The sequence below is a fragment of the Octodon degus genome, unplaced genomic scaffold (assembly GCF_000260255.1).
Source record: "Octodon degus isolate 3935 unplaced genomic scaffold, OctDeg1.0 scaffold00006, whole genome shotgun sequence".
Lineage (NCBI taxonomy): Eukaryota > Metazoa > Chordata > Mammalia > Rodentia > Octodontidae > Octodon > Octodon degus.
Window position 1 is genome coordinate 15,085,083 of NW_004524582.1, and position 19,690 is coordinate 15,104,772.

The following is a 19,690-nucleotide window of genomic DNA, read 5'->3' on the forward strand; positions in this document are numbered from 1 at the left end:
AGCCGCAGCAGCTGCGTGATGTTCCAGAGCCCTGGGCTCCGCTGACTTTCTAAAATGAGTTCTTGTTTTCAGGTTTTTCAGTAGCCATGTTTTCTGCGTGCTGGTGGAAACAGTATTTTCCCTCACAAGGACAGTAGATCTGCCTGATATTAAATCCCAGGGCCATCCGGCCTTATTGGAATGATACCTAGGAAATAATTTTCTTTGTAAGGTCCATATTTTATGGATCACTTGTTAGGGGCTTTTGTGTTACATTTTCGGTTTTAAAATAAGTGTCCAACTTACATAAGTCTGTTGAACTTGGAGCAAAGTGCATGTTGACTTTCTCCATTTTGTCTTTGAGTTTTTGATTAAGTGTGACACGGGTGATTTAAGATGTGATAAGATGTTTGAGTGAGTTATTTAGGGAAAGAAGCTCGTTTTTTTCAGCCATCTCTAAAATTCTGGGTAATCATTTCTGAGGATTCCTCATGGACTTAAATATAATAAGTAGAAATACTTTGATATTGATGATATATACTAGCAACTGACGTGTATTTTTTTTTTTTTCTGTCATTTGTAGGATTCTGAGTAACAATAAAATATCCGAGCTGAAGAATGGCTCATTTTCTGGGTTAAGTCTTCTCGAAAGATTGTGAGTATTCTTTCAGTATTATTCCTCATTGCATGAATGTGTTTTCTTTTTTTTTTTTTTTTTTTTTTTTTTTTTTTTTGCAGGGAGGGGTTAAAGTCTTTCTGACTTCTGAATCAAGAGCTAATTGTTTTCTAAAAAGAATTTCATTATTATGTTTATGATATATGCATTTTCATTGTAAACCTTTGCTCAGATCCCAGCTATTTGATATAATGAATGAATACGTTTTCTCGTTTTATTATGCAGCATTTCAGGAGTTGAATCTTTAGAAAGCAAATTATTGGTTAAGGCAGAGGTTGGCAAACTTTCTGTTGAGGGTCAGTTACTAAGCACCTTTGGGTTGTATAAACCCAGGTTGACCCCGCTGTGCAGTCGGTGTGGACGCAGTCACGGACAGTGGATAAATCAGCGCTAGCAAAGAGTTGCGTCGGACAACTCGGTGACAAGGGGCGTGTACCCAGTACAGCTTGGCAGGCCATGAACCAATTTTCTGACCCTTGACTTAAAGTTCATATACGTTTCAAAAATTTCTGTCATGAATTACATATGTTTCATAAGTAGAATTTTTAAAAAAGCATATCACAGCGGGTAAAGTTTCGGTAAGCTGATATTTTATTCAGATATCTGGGTTTAACATCTTTTTTTGCTTGGAAATTTAGCTGTGCTTCTGCTGTGATGGTTCACATGGGGCAGCTGTTGCTTGTGTAGGGAAATTTTAGGAAAGGGCGGTGAATGTGCCTGCACTCCGAATACTTTTCCAGGGTCCTGCTTTCCCTGTTACCTGTATGTTTAGGATTAAATTTCAAAATACGTAAGAGTCATATTGAACATCTTCATTCCTGGGTGGTCACAACTGTGCTTGCTTTCCCCATTTCTCTTGGCCTTACTTTACTTTGTCAGCCTCTCTGTGTGCACTCCCTGGGCCATGTCACCTCGCACCTTTTGCATTTCAGCTCACGGAACTTATATTGCCTATGTTTCTTTCTTTCTTTTTTTTTGTATTTAGGGAAGGATCTATAGGGTGTTCAGGGTCTCACTACTAGATTGGACTCGCAGTAATCCACCTGTTTACAGGCTCCCAAGAGTCGAGATTACAGGCACACGCCACCACCCCCAGTCTCAATTGCCATCTCAGCACGCCTTTGGCAGGCCCAGGGACTGAACCCTGGCCTCTGTGCCTGCTTGTAGGTGCTTTAATCCTATGTTTCTGATGTGTCGTAAGCACATACCTAACTACAAAAAGCATTCTTGGTGACCTGGTAGTTAGTTCTCAGTATAGTTTTCTCTATTTTTTCAGGTACTTGTGTGCTAGATCACACAGTTCATGAGTGCCAGAGGACACTGGCACACCCTAGCTCCAGTCCTGCTGTGCTGGGAGTGGTCCTTTCTGCATGTCCTGGGGCTGCTGTGTCAGGAACGGGCACTTGGCCTGATTTGATTGAGTTGAGATGTGCTTGGGATTTGGGGGAAGGTGTTTCCTTGCTGTTGGCAGGAACAAGGGTTGTGCTTCTGGCCCAGAAGCCATTCTGCTGCAGCTTGGGCTGGGCCCAGCATGCTGAGGAGGCTGGAGAGATGACTGACACATAAACCGTGTGTGAGAGTGTGTGTGTTTTGTGTGTGTGTGTCCCAGAAGGATGCTGTCAAAGCAAGCACCTCTCTGTCCTCAGAGTGTGGGAAGCAGTTGGTGGCCATCATGGGTGTTCTGTTCTTGCAGAGAGAGAAGACTGTGTTTGTAGATGCCCTGAGGTGCACTTAGTATGTGCTCAGGTGGTACTGAGGAGATCCATGTGGGCTCCCTTTGTCAGAAGGAAGACAGAGCACTGGTCCTCAGAAGTTATAGATAACATCTATTGGGTTTAAAAACACTTTATTCTTGATGTGATTGTTTGTGTACCCACATAAAAATGTAGCCAGCCTAGCTAATGGCCTGTGCTGTGGTGTGAATTACTACCCTTCTTAAATTTGGTTTTTAAATTTCCTTTGTATTTGACCCTTTTGCTGATAATAAATCTCTGTATGTAGTAGAAACGAGTTACACTACAGCAGGGTGGTATTAAGATGCAGTGCCTGTTTTAGCTCGAGGTCTGTTTATACCTGAATCCCGGAATAGTGCCTCTGCTTTTTGTGACAGGACATGAACTCAGAGAGTTTTGAAGGTCTGTGTTATTGGTCCAGACTCCCAGTTTACTGGCTGTGGCACCTGGGCCTCCAGTGTTGGTGCACATTAGCGCCTGCGTAGACCCTCATGTCGGCACTCTGCGTGTGCCAAGTGGTCCAGATCACTGGCCTTGCTGTTGCAGTGTGAGGGCTGTGCATGGCCGGGTGCGACCTGCTGCCTACACTCTTTGTATGCAGACAGACAGACAGACAGACAGACAGACAGACAGAGAGACAGAGAGACAGAGAGACAGAGAGAGAGAGAGAGACAGACAGAGACAGAGACAGAGACGAGAAAAGAGGTGGTGTGGTTGGGCTCCTGCTCACTGGGCCTGGAAGGGAACAAGGGCAGAGCAAAGAGGGAGCCCCACTCAGTCAGGACTGTATGTAGGGGAGTCCCTAGGTGAGGGCTCCTTGTTGCCTCAAAGTACAAACTTCCCTGCTTCAGTTTTCACGTTCCTACCTGTCTTTCCCTGAGTCTTCCTGAAAGTCTGAGAGCTGTCTTGGCTTGAGTACTGGAGAGCAAGCTGCACTGTTACTCCATGCCTGCCTCCAGCAGGCTCAACCCTCACCTGAGCGCAAGTGCTGGATGCCTGCCCCAACCCCTCTCCCTAGGGTGTGGCCAGCCTCATGCGTGCTCTAGGCTGCTCCACAGTTGTTGGGGGATTGGGGCTCTGACCCCAGTGCCAGCCTCTTCTGCAGGGCGCTTCTTGCAGGGCTGCATTCTTGTCTCATTTCCCACGTTCCTACTGTCACATCATGGGATCCCCTTCAGAGTAAAGCCATTTACCTTTGCATCTTTTTGTGGGAAAATTTCACTAAGAGACACAACCAACCATATGCAATGTTTGTAGTCCAGATTTGACTAGAGTCTTAAATGAAAAGAAACTAATCAAACAACTTAATAATATGGCAGAATAGGACACATTATAAAAAGGAAAAAAAATTGTAGAACAAGATGTTTCTGAAACTAGTTTCTGTTCTCATTTTCTCTCTCTCTTCCTCTCTCCCTTCCTTCCTCCCTCTCTTAGATTTTCATATATTTTAGAATTGATCTTTTATAAACTGTCTGACTTGCTCACTGATGGGACAGAATGCCCAACACCTATAAGTTAAATGTGGAAAGCATTCTTTTAGCTCCTAGTTTGTAGAGGTTTCAGTCCTCTACAAACTACAGAATAGTTGGCTGGCTCCAAGGCAGGGCAGCGAGGCAGAGGAGAAACCGTCCATGCCATGGCAGGCGAGAAGCCCTGACATATCCTTCTCCTTCCCTTTTATGCCTTCCAGGCTGTGAGCCCTTTGGTTGGTGCAGTACACACCCAGGGGGGCCTTTCCTCTTCAATGAACCCATCGTCCTCTCCCAGAACTATCCTAAACCAATCAGTGGACTACGTTACACCCCCCTGATCCAATATCATGTATCGTGATCCTGGGTTACATACTTGTGATCCATTGTCACACATCCATGATCTGGTCACCTCCCGAAAGTCCAATGTATGATTGCATGAGACTTTGGGGGAAGATGAGCATCTTAGGTATATGCCATAATATTTGCTATTTGTTCACTCCCCCACCTAAGTGTCGTCTCCTTCTCTTTGGTCTGTTACTCTTCCTTACAGACTGTTGTACTTCTTGTATTGTTAATACTCTCACTGTGCTCTAGAGTTACCTCTTGACCAGTGTGTTTGAGTCCTTAGTGTTAATTTGACCCTGATGGGTCAAGGCCATAAAGGTAGTCTGTCCTCTTTTTCCGACTATTGATAGAGCCGGCCCTATCTGGCTAGAGGTGAGGAGCAGCTTGCTGGGGGCTTTGGAGACAAATTTCATGGCTTCCAGGGAGACTCAAGAACTCTCCATTCTCTTTCACAATGTTATACTTAGAAGGGTTTTGGAGCCTGAGATACTGCACTGTGACTAAGACTAACCTGGCAGTTATACACAGAAAATGGTGCTCAGAGAGGAGCCAGCCACAGGGAAGTTCTGTCACTGATTTCTTGTGATACCCAAGAATTGCTTCCTTAACCACTGAAGTCCTGAGCCAGGTGTTCTGATACTGGCGTCCAAAGGCATCTCTCGTCATACACTGCCTTCTTGCCTGAAGGATCGAGGTCTTTACCGAGAACTGTTAAGATACTCCCTTCATTTTGTTAAGTTCTTGTGCTTTTCACTTAAGTTTTAATGATCCACTGTCTTAGATTTAGCTCTGTATTCTCAAGTTAGTCTCCTGTTTACTAGGGATGCTGTGGGTTTGTGTGGAAAAGGGGATGGTAAATGAGAGCATTGGACTATAAATATCTTTTGGCAATGCCTGATTAATATGGCTATTATTAAATATTATGTAATATGTCAAGAATTTATTATTAAAGAAAGAGTATGTCTTTAAATCACATTACTGTACTTAGTTATTCATGGGCGGTATTTGGTAGAGGCGCATGCAGTTCATCATGGGCCACAGATTTATGGCTGCTCTGGTTAAATCAGTTCCTCTTGTAGACGCTGTTTAAAATCTGAAAAGAGAACTTATGTTTTAAAAAAATGAAACTGACATTATATATTTCTATTTGCAGAGATTTTTGGTTTATGCAAAATAAATTAAAATATGTGAATTGAATTTTCTTGTACAAATGTCTTGTCTTTTTGAGGTATAAGGTTGGAGTTCGTTGGGGTGGGGAGAGGCATCAGGAAGTTTGGGGTGGTGATTCATTATATCTCCTGGAATGTAAGCGTTCACAAGCTCAGAAAATGGGGATGTTTTATGTTGAGGTCAAAACTAAATTTTATTATGAAAATTTTCAGATATAACAGATTTTGGAAAGGATGCCTCTGCCGTCTCCGTATCAGCAATTTATATCAATTTAGCAACTCAGTGACTGTTCCCGTTTTGCTGTCTCTTCTCTCCTGTAGCAAAGTATGCCTGCACCTGCACACGCTTGCTGAGTTATGCGAAGGTCAGCAGCAGTGTCCTACTGCAGCCTTACCGTGAGGTGAAGATGGTTGTGAAAAACAAACGCCACATTGTTTGACTTTGAGAACATCCTAGTGATTTGGTGACTCACAGTAACTCACTAAAATAGTTTTATAATAAATTAGTTCATGTAATTCTGTCTGTCAGTCTTAGTTTATTTTTTTCATCTATTTCTCTGCCCCTCCACCTGCTGTGTGTTGGGTGTCGGTTGAGTGGGTGCAGCAGATCCTGGTCTTGTGCACCTTAGGGTCTCTTAGGAGAGACAGTTTAAGCACAAGGGTACTGAATGCAATGAGACAGGACACGGCGGGCTTGGAGCATTGTGGAGAGACCCGTCGCTGGAGGAAGGAATAATGTTTAATCCAAGCTTCTGTAAATGAGTAGGAATTGGTCAGGCAACAGAGGAGGATTGAGAGGATGGTGGAAGATGGAGAAACCCATGCAAAGGTCAGAAATGAAAGAAACGTATCCTTTCTCTTTTTAAAGCTTTTTGTGATACCGGGAATGGACCCCGGAACCTTGTACTATACAGCCATCTTCCTCAGTTTTGAACATGCTAGAGTAATACTCAAAAAACGGGGATCACCACTGATCCCCGTTATACTCCAAACATAAAAATGACTGTTGGATAGAAACGAGAGAGGAATTGGGTCTATAGGAATGTGCTGAGACAAAATGGGAAGAGCTAGCGTAGGAACTGGGGGCAAGGCTAAGGAAGCTGAGAGCTTTGGACACTGCTTTAGAGGCTGAACTCTGTTCTGAGAAGATTGGAGCTCCTGTGGGTGTTAATTAGAGCAGAGACCTCACCAGGCTCACGTTTAGAAAGATGACTGCACGTGGGAAGGGGCTGAGGGAAGTGAGGGTGTAAGCAGGAACTGTACGGTGTGTAACCCGGCACAGGGTCGTGTCGGAGAGGACGAAAGAGAGCTCGACGGCACTGAGGTATTATTACTGTGTGTAACCGTGTCTTAGATTTAATTTTTCCCGTATACAAAGGGAATTTGGAGAATATCATCTTTAACATCTTGATTTAACCCTGTCCACACAGTTGCATTTTTGCTTTGTCTTCCTGTTGCTCTAGATAAAAATTTGCTTAATTCTTTTGTTAAGTTTTTATAGTGTCACTCTAAGATGTGATGAAATCCTGGCTACTTGTTAACATCAAGAACTTGGCCAAAGTTTGCAGTCTTTCTGCACATGATGTTTTTCATCTGCAATCGTGATACTGTCTCCTAAGTCTTAATAGGATGATGAGGGATGGACACCAACTTACTGGACTTAGTGAGGAGCCCAGAGGTTGAGCTAGATTTCAGATCCTGAGCTGTTTCACCAGCTGTTACTTTTTTCTTCCTGTTGGGCTGAGCGGATGAGCTTTTCTGCCTTTGTAACAGGAGGCCCCTGAGAGCTCTAGGCTCACCTGTGATGCCTCAGCAGGCAGGTGGAAGCAGCCGCACTACTTCTGGTGGGTGGTGTAATTGTGGCGGCTTCAAGTGGAATGTAATTGAGAGATCTGGGCAGGGTTGACAATTGGCAAGATGGCATGGCAAATTTGAAGGCATTGCGTGTGCTGTTTGTCTCCTCAAGTCCAGGGAGAAGTTTGCACACACATCCCTCAGACCTGTGCCCAGTTCACTGCCTAAACATGAAGTTGCTGGTAGCAGTCATGAGTGTTGACATCATTGCACTATACAATCTTTCTTTCTTTCAATATTTTATTTTATTTATTTTGGTGGAACCAGGGATTGAACTCAGATCCTTGCGCTTGCCAGGGAAGCGCTTATTCTACTGAGCCATCTCCCCGGCCTCCTTCAATATTTTTAAAAAATATTATTTATTTGGTACAGGGTCTCATTACACAGCTTGGACTTGTAGTGATCCTCCTGTCTCAGCCCCTCCAGCTCTGGGATTACAGGCATGTGCCATCACCCCATTCGTGGGGATGTCATGGCATGTTGTATCAGGGATCAATCTCTGGTCCTTGTGCTTGCCAGGCAGGCATTGATGCTGCCAAGTTATCTCTCCAGCCCCTGCAGTCTTTCACAGTTACTCCCTTTTCCTATCTCCCCCTATCCTAACGGTTTTGAATTTTTGAATGACTTCTGGTCTGTTTCTTGTGTTTGCTCTCGGAATGGAATGGGCAGTCCTCCAGCTGTGTGTTAATGATTGGTTCAGGCATTGTTATCAGGGTCTGTTAATATTCACAAGTGAATATCAACTTGTGTTTCCCTAGAAGAGATCCTGAAAGGGATGTGAGGTCAGCTGCTTTGTTTGGGAGATGTCCCAGAGGTGTAATTGGGAGTGACACACTGAGAAAGAAGGACAGGGTGCCAGCAAGTGTATGCGGGGTGCAGAGCAGTGTAGGCTGCAGGCTGCAGGCCGCTGGCACTTGGGACTCTGGGAGCCGGTGAGAAGCATCTCAACTTGCCAGCCTCCATAGCTGTCATAGTTGGCTACTCACCTCCCTTTGGGGGCCAGGGCTCTTCCAGGGCTGTCCCTGGAGGTGATCAGAAGAAAGCCACTCAAGAGTACGCAGTGCCCACAGGGGGCCTGAGGTGAGTGGCTGGGGGACAAAAGTGTAGTATTGCCAGCAAGGAACTCTACATGCTTTTCCTTTTTTGTTCAAACGTCTACACTAAGAAATATTGTTTTACTCATAATTAAGGGAACTGAACAACTTCTTGAAGCCAGAGAGAAACCCAGGAATTGAGTTTATGTGAGGATCTTTTAAGACTTTTTATTGCCATCTGACTATCCTTAGATAGTCAGAAACTTCTGAACTTTCCCTGGGTAGTCTTAGTTTATTCAGAAAATATTTTAGGGCTGGCATACAGATTCTCCAAAAGTAGGGTAATTACCAGCATTCACAAAGCTGTTTGCTTCCTGTGTTGTGTAATCGCCTGAATTCTGATCTGCAAAGTGCTTTTTTAGCCATGTAATCAGAACATAAGTTTTATATCTATGTTTAGTTATTTCATGTCTTTTAAAGTATTGTAAAATACAGAGAGAGGGTGTTCATTTGATTTAGAAAATCCTAACTGACTAGAAAGGGGGCTGTGGAATGGGAACCCTGAGCCTGGCTGCTGAAGAGCGCTTGGTGTGTTAGAAGGGTGTGAAACGCTGCAAAGCCGGAGGCTACAGGATTCAGAGGTCTCACTTCCAGAGAATTGGTTTTGAGGATTTCTAATCAGTCTCTGCCACCATGTATTAAACATCAGGCACAGTGTGGGAAGCCACAGTGTCAGTGACACTTTGAGCATGCTGGGCTTAGAGTAAATGCGCATCTCTGCTGATGAGCAGCGGGTGACCTCATCAGAATGTTCTGTGTGATTTCCAGGAAACTTATCTAGACCCTAAGCCCTGTGATGCGAGTTTTGTTCTACTGATGTGGTGTGAATCAGGCCATGCAGCAGTTAGTTTTTATTTACTGGTGGGGCAGCACAGTTGAATGTTCTTCTGAAGAAGATGGAAGAAGACACGTGAAATCTGCGCTCACCGCAGTAGGGGTTTCTCAGAGCCTTTTTCTTAAGCACAGTAGTGAAGGATGCTGGGTGCTTTCTGAGTTGGAGGGGTTTAAGAAGGCAGACAGGGGTTGTTCTCTGAGTAGGTCATTCAGACTGCCCAGGCAAGGGCCACAAATTCTTGAGGGAGAACTTGTCATTAAAGAACTCTACAGTGTAGATCACCTCATTGCTGTGGGAACAGGTGGCATCAGAGTCCAAGGTCTGCATCCAGTGTGTCCTTGTCCATCTCAACTAAAATCAAGAACCGAGAGGCACCTGTCCTGCCTTGTACTGAGTGTTCCTCTGTGTGCCAGTGTCTGTCACCTGCTGTGTCCACACCTCTGAGCTGTGGATGGTCATGAAGAGGGATGTGGGAGGCTCACATGTGGCCGTGTAAGGAAGGGCAAGGTTGGATTCCACAGAGAGCAGTCCCTTCTGCCTGAGGGACAGATTCAGTGTAGGGTGCCGGGCGTAGCTGAAGTTTGAGTCATCCTGCAGGTAGCCCAGAAAGTGATGGTCTCTGACTGCTCTGTCTATGCTTTTATGGGGCATCTTCACAGTCCCGCCCACGCTCAGGCACTGAGGGCTGCAGCAGCTCCGCCCGCTTCCTCAAACCCTATAGGTGGAAGGTCAAGGAAAGGATGTGGGTGCACACCCCTGCCCACAGTGGTGAGGGACTGACAGGGAACTGCCAGTGTGGGTAAGAAGGACAATAGAATGTGCCGCTCTCAGGTGCCAAGAGGGGCTTGTACAACTTTGCTTTAAGCTATCATGCAATTCGTCATATATTTATTTATTGTCTCACTTTATAGTAAACCTGATCACAGAAGCCCAGGGAGGAAAAAATAGTAACAACAACAGCAACAACAAAATCCCACATGACATGAGTATTAGAGGATGTATTGTTGAAAATGTGTTTTTAAATTCACTGTTATGTTTGTCATAAATAGAGCGACAGATGTACTTTGATAACCAAAGTACAGGATGCTGAGAATGAAATTGGGGAAATAATGTGTGTAGATATAGGGTTTAGTTTAGTGGTAACTCACACTTGAAAAGTATGAAAACACACCTACATCTTATGACATACCTTTGTTCTTATACTGACCAAAGCAAAAGACTTTGGAGCCACGTTTCTCAAAGACTAATTCTGTCAGTAACTTCTCAGGTAACCCCTGGTCTCTGTTTCGTCCCATCGTTAGTGGTTTCCATGTAGCAGGTAAGTGTGATGTGTGTCCTGTTTGTTACGGTCCAGATCTTTGAGTAACTTTTATTTTATCTTATTCTTTAACAGGGACCTCCGGAACAATCTTATTAGTAGTATAGATCCAGGTGCCTTTTGGGGACTGTCATCACTAAAAAGACTGTGAGTCTATTTGAATTGCTTATGAATTTGAACTGTTTCTTTTAGGAGTTGTTATTAACTTACTTGAGCATGACAAGAAATGAATATTTAATGATTTCTGGTTGTTCACCTGGCCCAATCCCTTATAGAAGACAGAGAATTTAGTATAAGTAACTTAGAGTACTGTTAATTTGTGTAAATGTGATTTGTTTCATGTTGGATAGTTGTATCCCTCTTGGGCTAATAAAATCATTACCACCTCGGCACTGCAGGCCACCTTAATCTGTAGATGATTTTCAAGCTATGACGCAGTGGAACTGTGTGTGTCATAAATGACATACACATGGAGCGCCTACCAATGGTGCGAAAGCCTCACCATTTTCACATGGATTTTATCATTGTATTTTTATTTTGAAACTTAAAGGCCCATTTTTATGACTTACAAAGCTCACCTCAGCCTGCCCATGCTCTTTGCAGTTTCTCACATTAGAGTAGGGACTGCCCACCCACGACAGCAGACCGCCTCACCCTCCTGTGTTCCTTCTGAAGAGCGTTGGGTGCTGTCTGTTCCACACACATAGATTCTTGAGGGAAAGTAAGTACTGTAGAGAAAGCAAAATGATTTTCCCTCTACCCTTTGAAATTCTTGGCCTGGACCTTGATAACAAAAGATAACACTCTCTACTTAGAGTTAGAGAAGGACAAAGGAAAGGGAACTTGAGCCTCCAGGGGTGTCAGATGGTGGGAAAGCAAATAAAGGAGAAACTAAGAGGAGTTAAAGCCTAATTAGTAATGTTTGTTTTGTGAATTCCTTTGGTGAGCTCTCTGGGCTGATAAGGGTCTATAAAGTCCTCTCCTTGGGGGGGGGGCTTTTGTCCTTCCTGCTAGAGAGAGGAGGAGGGGAACCCCTTTTTAAATGTATGCCCCATTTGACAAAGAAGAAGACAGAAAACTTGTTCTTGTGTCTGTTTCTCCTCATTTGCTTTCAGTTCAGAATCATCCTCATGGTATTTCCACAGGGTTTTAAAAGCTATTACTGCTGTACTTCTATTTTTTTGAGCTTGGAGATTGAGCCCCAGGGCCTTGTGCACACCACTAGGGCAAGCGCTTCACCACGGTGCCCCCCCAACCCCGTTTTTGCTTTTTCAAGTAAAATATAAAAGCTAACAACATCCTTTCGTTTCTCTCTGGACAGCCTTTGAGGTCTGAATTCTGTAAGGTGGATAGTAATTGTATTTGGAGGATTTGCTTCTTCTTAAAAAGTTATTTTAACTTTAGTCTGAGCCTGTAGATGTAGCCTTTTAGTTTCATAGCTTTTGCCGAGGTGTGAGTGGTGAGTCCTGTGATTTTCAGTCTTTGCTACTTTCAGTGGAAGCCCAGAGACTTCTGCAGTCACTTTTTTTGATTTCCATTCATTTTGCACTTTTTCCTTTAATGAAGCAACTCAGAATTTGACTGGTGTTGCTGGAGACTGGACCTCCGGATAAGGAGATGAGTGCCGGGCGGCCTGGGCATTGGGTGGTGACAGAGTTGCAGCCAGTCAAGCCATCTGTGAGGTTCATTAAAGTTAGTATCAACCAGGTATAGTAGCATCACCAGAGCTGCAAGGCAGAGAACAGCTCAACTGACTTCAGTGAGAATTCAGCAAATCTATTTTGTGCGCTGGGTGAGGCTGCAGGAATGTTTGGAAACTCGGATCCCTGAGAGAGGTCGCAGTGTATCGCAGCCCTGCACACCAACTGAGAGCCCTGGTGTGAAGTGAGCGACTAGGCACATGGATGGAGCACGGCGAAGGTTTAGCTGCCTGAAATCATGTTGTTAGGGCTCAGCTGAAGAGACTCAGGCATATGGAGGGAGCAGGCCCTACATGGGCATCCACACATCCAGAGCGAGTAATTTGGGAGGAGAGGGCAGCAGCAGAAGCTTGACTTGGGACAGTGACAGCCAGACTGGGTCAGCTGCACCCCTGCTGGGAGGGACCACAAGGATTCCAGCAGGAAGTCCCATGAGGCTGGACCTGTCCTGTCCGAAGCCCTGGGGGTTGGGGTGCTGAGACCCATAGGGTGGGTGGTGATTGGCCCTCCCATCAATGTTGATACTTATGTTTGAGGCCTTCTAGAATATTTTTCCATCTTGCTCTTTCTTTGTGGAGGACCTGTGGCATCATCATACTTTGAGCTATTTTTTCCTTCTCTCTGATCTACGGTACCATTGTGTCCCCAGCCTTTTGGGTAACACAGAGGCTCATGTGAATGATAACCCTACAGTGAGATACAGGTTGGAGGAAACTTGACTGAACATAAAAAAAAAAAAAAAAAAAAAAAACAGCTTCATCCGGTTGTTTGAAAGATATTGCAGAGGTTCTCCATCTAATTCTTTATCCTACATAACTTCTTAAATAGTGCCATCTAAAATAAATTTAAAAATTTCATATTTGGTAGCATTTAATTTAATTACTGATATTGTGCTAGGCATTGCTTAGCAGTTTTTCATTGCATTACACATTAAGTAGTCTCTTGTGTTCATGCCTAGGAAGGTAATTGCCATTTATAACGTTCTTCCCAGTAGAAAATACATTCTCAATTCCGAATAGCTGACTTGTAATTGAACTTACGGTATACAAGTTGCAAGCTGAAGGAGCCCTTTGTATAAACTAAATGGGATGTAAGGATACTCGATACTCTGCAGTTGCTTAGAGAGACAGGCACTTTTTCTTATGAGCCCTTAAATCATTCTTCTCAATTGTACGTCCTTCTCAACAACCACACGTAAAGCATTTCTGTAAATTTATCTTGCCTTCGCCTTTAGTTTATAGATAATTTGAATCAAGAAGATTAAACAGCTTTCTGAAAAATTAACTACGAGAAATAGGTGAAATCCAATCCCATTCAAGTTTCTCTTTTGCTTTATCAACAAATTGAAGCTGATTCCCAACCCGAATGAAAACCCATTGTCAATACCTAAATTCCATTTTAAGTAGGTATAGTTGTAATGAAATTGTTTCCCAAAGAATCAATGGTAATTACACCATTTAAAGCTCAGAATTGAGACAGGATAATGAATTGCATCCAGAAATGCTTGTTTAAGCAACAATTCACAAGATGATGCCTAATTTTCTTAGACAGTAAAGTCCAGAAATAAAAGGGAAATCCACTGGAATTAAAAAAGAGAAGTCCCACACCACTGGGTATTTAAATTTAATATTCAGAGGAGGCTGAGGGACGCATCAAGCACAGATGAAGGTTTGTATTGCTTAAGATTCTTTTAGCAGAAGTTGCCGTAAGAAACTGGAGTCATGAAGTTATTGAAAATCAGGGTGATATGGGTAGCCAAAAGAGTAAGTGAGTAGGTACTTGGTTCAAATGCTGTGATACTGTGATTTATAGTCAAACTAGTATGTTTTCTTCTATTAGCAATTATACAGATTGCGTGCAGCAGTTTTCATTTGGAAACGGTGCTTTCAATGACTCTTCTCGAATAAATCAGAATGTAGTTGAAAGAATGCGTACTTTTCCATGACAGAGAATAACATAGACCTTTTTTTTTTTCTTTCTTTTTTTTTTTTTTTTTTTGCCGAAACCGGGGATTGAACGCAGGCCCTTGTGCTTGCCAGGCAAGCGCTTATTCTACTGAGCCATCTCTCTGGCCCCAGTAACGTAGACACTGATGAAGATGTGATAAAGAATTTTTTAAAGTTTGACCAAGAGCACTAGTTCTAATAATTTTACTGAAATGCAAAGTATATTGAATTGTTCAAAAGTTAAAAACTAAAAATTCAGATTCTTTGTCATCATCAGAGTTTATTGCATGCAGCATACCCAGTTTTCTAATGGATGGCATTACAAGGCATGACGTTCTAATTTGAAAGTTAAAGAAACTGTACATGGTTCTTGTGCAGGCTACTCCTTTTATTTATAACCAATGTATGTCTCTGATTTAATGCAGAGTTGAAATTGTGGTCATTGTTTCTGGTATAAAATAAGTGAAGAAAAGATTTTTCTTTTTCACAGTACTGAGGTTTGCACTGTAGGCGTTTTGCACTGAGCTACATATTCATTCATTCATTCGTTCATTCATTCATTCAGAAACAGCGTCTCACTACGTTGTCGCGTTGCCCACTCTGGGTAACAGCTAACAGTCCTCCAAACCTCCTGCCTCAGCCTCCCAGAGTGCTGGCAGTACAGAGAGCACAGCACTGATTAAAAATTCAGTGTACATAAACAGAAACATATTTCAAGAGGGAGGAGAAGAGAAAAATATTTAGAAAGTAACATTTGTCAGAAAACACGAAGTAGGACTGACTGAAAAAAATAATTGGGCCATCACCTAGTACTTCTAAAGTCATTTGGCTTGAGTCTGAATGATAGATCTGTGAAGTAAAAGCTAACTCAGTTGTTTTTTTATTATAGTCAAAACTTTGGACTTTTGACTATAATGAAAAAGCGTCGTAGTGTTAAGGAAAAGCATTACATTTCAAATGTTCCTGAGGAAATAAAAAGTGCCATTGTGGTGATAATTTACCCTTTTGTCCATTATCTGTTAGTTGCTGCCTGAGATTATTGGGCTCAGTTCTCCAACTGCCCTGGCATAATTAATTCCATAGGTCATCCGAGGCATTGTGTCTCGGACAGGAAGAGAGGCCCTGTCGTACTGTCCAGCTTCATCGGGGCTAAGTTTGCAGGAGTCAGTGCTTGAAGTATCATGAAGTAGCATTTAGTCTGTGTGTAAGAGCAAGAGTCCTTTTCTCTGAGTGCTAATCCTGTCCCATTGGATGTGGGCCAGGATCTCGGAGATAGAAGAAGGGAGTGGCGTGGCCCTTGGCGGCCCTTCTCCAGCAGTGAACGTGTAAGGCCTTTAATACGGAAGAGAATGAACTGCAGTACTTCTGCTCCTTTCTCCTTAGGGACCTGACCAACAATCGAATAGGGTGTCTGAACGCGGACATATTTCGAGGACTCACCAATCTGGTTCGGCTGTAAGTACCTTTTATTTCCTACTAAGATACAAGGTATTAGAGGAACCAAGTGTTTGTGAACACTAGGATATGTTTACTCATAAAAAATCAACTGCTCTGATTATAAAAGCAATAAGGGATAAGGAGCTCACAATTAATCAGGGAAATGCACTGCCCTTAGTGTAATTAACAGGTTGAGTGTCCTTTATCCAAACTCTTTGGGGCCAGAAGTATTTCAGATTTTGAGTTCTTTTCAGATATTGGAGTATTTGCATATGTAGAATGAGATGGCCTGGGCTGAGACCCAGATCTAAGCATAAGCTTTATGTTACATATATACTTTGAACACTGACCTGGAAGCCAATTTTGTGTAGAGTTTTGTTTTGTTTTTAATTCTGGGCACAATAGGTAACAGGCTTTTGTGCATAACAGGAAATGTTTGGTGGAAATGGGAACAGGTCTGAGAAATGGAAGGAGAACAAGGAGGAGAAGGGATAGGAAGTGAATTAAGATGTATCACACCCATGTATCAACTCCCCATGATGGATGTAATCATTCTGTATTAGAAACACGTGATAATAAGAAGTAAAAATGTTTTTAAAAGAGTAAAAATACTTTGTACGTGAAACAACGTGCTCGGCTATGGAGTTTTCCACCGGTGCTCTCATATCATTGTTCGAATGTGTTGGGTTTTGGAGCATTAGGGATTTCAGATTTTCTGAGTAGGGTTCTCTATAATACACTAGCACATCATGCACTTGTGCATACACACAGTGTAGCATGTACAGAAAACGAGGCATTCACATCGCACAGCTTTGCTAATCCAGGGAAGTGTTTTGAAAGAGGTATAAAGTGAGGCGAGGCTCTAGAACATTTGCGGATGTTTAGGAGGGAAAGAAACAGAATTAGGGGTGCTTGGAAGGGAAAGGAGAACAACATCAGCTTTTCAAGGGGAGGCCAGTGGACTTGGAGTAAAGGATGGCTTACATCATGCCGCTGGCCATGTGATGTCTGGCGAGTTGCTTAACTTCTTCGTTTATGGTGAAAGTTACTTAAAGACAAATTATTCATAACTGTCTAGTTATAATTTATGGATAATATAAGTGTGAAAAAACTTTGTATAACCCATCAGTTGTTCAAGTAAAGATACTTCTTTGGGAAGGAATTGGAAATAAGGCTGATTGCCTGTAAGGTTTTATGCTGGCAATGTACGAAAAGCAGACAGAGGCTTAGCACTGAACAGTCTTGAGTGGGAGAAAATGACATAAAGTGTGTTTTAGGTGAGCGGTCTGGGAATAAGGGAATAGCTTGAAATGTTATTTACAGCAGAAGATCTAATGCACAGTAGTCTACTCTTCTCCTTGGAGCTTTTTAGAAATGTTCCTTTGTTTCATTCAAGGTAATTTTTTTTTCCTTTTCCTTCTCCTTTTTCTTTTCTTTCTGTTTTGTTTTGTTTTACTGAGACAAGGTCTCACCTTGTAGATCCGCCTGGTTTGACCTCACTGTGTAGCCCGTGCTGGCCTCCGACAGCCATCCCGCCTCAGCCTTCCAGGTGTGCACCACCATACCTGGCTTAAGTTAACTTTGCAAAAGCACTTAGAGACTTAACTAGAGAGGCTATTTCCTGTGTATACTAAGGGGAGAGATTTCTAATCATTATAGGGCCAACTATTCCTGTTTCTTTGTCAGGAGACTTGGAAAGGCTTTCTTTCCGGGTGCCCTTAAATTTTGGAGGAAAACATATGGTTGGCTGGCTGGCTTTCTCCCTCTCTCCCTCTCTCCCTCTCTCCCTCTCTCCCTCTCTCTCTCCTTCTCCCTCTCCCCCCCTCCCACCCTCTCTCTCTCCCCCCCCCCTCTCCCTCTCCCTCTCTTCCTTCCTCCCTCCCTCTCCCTCTCTCTCTTTCTTTCTGTGGTTTGGGCTGGCCTTGTGCACACTTTTGTCACCTCAAGGCTGGTGTTGAACTTGCAGAGACCCTCCTGGCCCAACCTCCTGAGTGCTGGGATCACAGGTGTGCACCACCATGCCTGCTTATATGGCCTAATTTGTGTTTCTAAATAAAAGATTGATTTTGGCCAGGTGTGGTAGTGGCGCATGCCTATAATCCCAGCTGTTTAGGAGGCTGTGGCAAGAGAATCGAAAATTAAAGGCTAGTTTAGACTATTTAGTGAGATTCTATCTCACACAATAAAATGGGCTGCGAGTGTGGAGTGCCCCTGGCATGAATCTTCAGTACTACAGAAAAAAATTAATTTGGCATGCTTTCCTCATGAGTTGAAATCAGTGGATTAAATCTTATTTTAGTCTTACTCTATAACTGAATGCAAGCATTTCCTTTTCTGTGGTTCTGTTCTAATTCTTGAGATATTTGTGTCTTTACACCCCCTTTTTATTCGTGTATGTTTGTGATTCCTCAGAAAGACATTCATCGTGGGGTTTGTACCTGCACGCGCCCCGCTCCATCTTCCTCACTTTCCCCCCTCCCCTCCTCTCCCCTCTATCCTTCAATCCCCCACATCCCATTCCCATGGAAGTTTAGTTTTGAGGACTGCTTTATATTTCTCCTAATTTTGCTTTTATGAAGGAAATTTTTACTGTATTTTTGGATAACTGTGACTTCAGTGCAAGATTTTGGAGTGTACTATTATGTTGATTCCTTGCTAGCTTTCTCACTTTGGCCCTGTGATTTGAACCATCAGTAAATGTCCTGTAGGAAGAACTCTGTGAAATAGAACTTTGGTTGGGGCAAGGCGCATTTCCTTATTTCCTTTTCTCCCTGTCTCAGAAGCTCAAGCTTTTGGTAGTTTGGGTACAACTTAGGTCCTATCATACATTTTCAACAATTTTATCTGATACCAGTCCTGATAGTTTGCAGGGCATCCAACGCAGAGAACATACTTGTCCAGGGAAGTCATTAAAACAGAAATAACCCTGTCAAGCTTTCTGCTTTGAGAGTTGGTTGAGGTGATTTTACAGCCCGTGTAATATGAGACTGCTCGGCCTCTTTTTGCTGGATTGATCTGGGTGATATTCAGAAATACACCAGGTATAAATGCTTTAAACACCTCTCCCCCCTTTTATTAATGTTAGCTAGTAAAGCCATGGCCTACCTACCAAGTTATAGCCCTACTCCTTTGTATCTTTTTATTTTGAAACAAGATCTCAGTATTAGTTTATCAGACCAGGCCTGAATCTGTACTTCTGCCTCAGCCTCCTATGTGGCTATCCTTCGACATGCACCAGCACAGCTGGCTGAAGCACAGCTGGCTGACACTGCTTAATAGTTTTTAAAGAGCAGATGACTCTTGAGGTAGTTGCTTAGCATTCAAGACTGTACTGCTGTGAAGTTGCTCGTCATCAGTTGAGTCCCAATAGGCCTGGAGCAGCGGTGATGAAGCGATGGCACGCAACGGTTTGTATTTCAGGGATAAAGAAGAGCGTCCTGTCAGTCCAGCAAGTGGAAAAAGAAAATCAACACGTGATAGGGCTTGCAGACCTTTCATGGAGGAGTCGGGGAGGTCCTGGAAGGCATCCTGAAGCGAGTCTTGAGCAGATCCCTGGTCAGCTGTGTCCTCTGCCAGTTCTTCGGCAAACTCGGTCACCTTGGCAGCGGACCTGAGAGCCCTTGGGCCCCTCAGCCAGGAGAGCCGGATGCTGAGGCCCAAGAGGGATCACACAGACAGTGCAGAGCCATCTCACACATGCGCGTCATCACTCCCAACAAGCCCTGTGTTGGGGGTTTAGTTACATGCTGAAAAATAGCTTTTTCTAAGTGAGTCTGAGACCTCGGTGGACGTGGGCTGGGGTTGGTGGTATAAAGTCAACGACTTCTCTGTATTGACCTCTGCTTTTATGGATGGGGCTATTCTCATGAAGGCACCCAGATAAATGACACTGCAGGCCTGAGGGTGTCCACACTGCGCCGCTCTGACCAGGGACATCCAGCTGACCACAGAAACGACATGCATTCTCTGTCCCCTTAGGAAGCTGGTTTAAAACCTCTGTTTTTTTTTTTTCCTGAAGACCTCTGTCCATAATATTTCTCTATCAACAGTCTTTTAAGTCACATCTGTAACAATTTTCCATATAGCTTTCTTTTTTTATTTTTATTTATTTATTTATTTATTTATTTATTTT

At 43.3% G+C, this 19,690-nt stretch overlaps 1 protein-coding gene across 1 annotated transcript in view; it reads left to right on the forward strand.

Moving 5' to 3' along the window:
- Positions 1–562: 562 nt before the first annotated feature.
- Adgra3 (adhesion G protein-coupled receptor A3) overlaps positions 563–19,690 on the forward strand; it is an 84,394-nt gene continuing 65,266 nt past the window's right edge. Inside the window, exons 1-3 of the mRNA XM_023699349.1 lie at positions 563–634; positions 10,551–10,622; positions 15,505–15,576. The gene's annotated coding sequence lies outside the window, so the exon portion shown is untranslated. The remainder of the gene's footprint in view (positions 635–10,550; positions 10,623–15,504; positions 15,577–19,690) is intronic.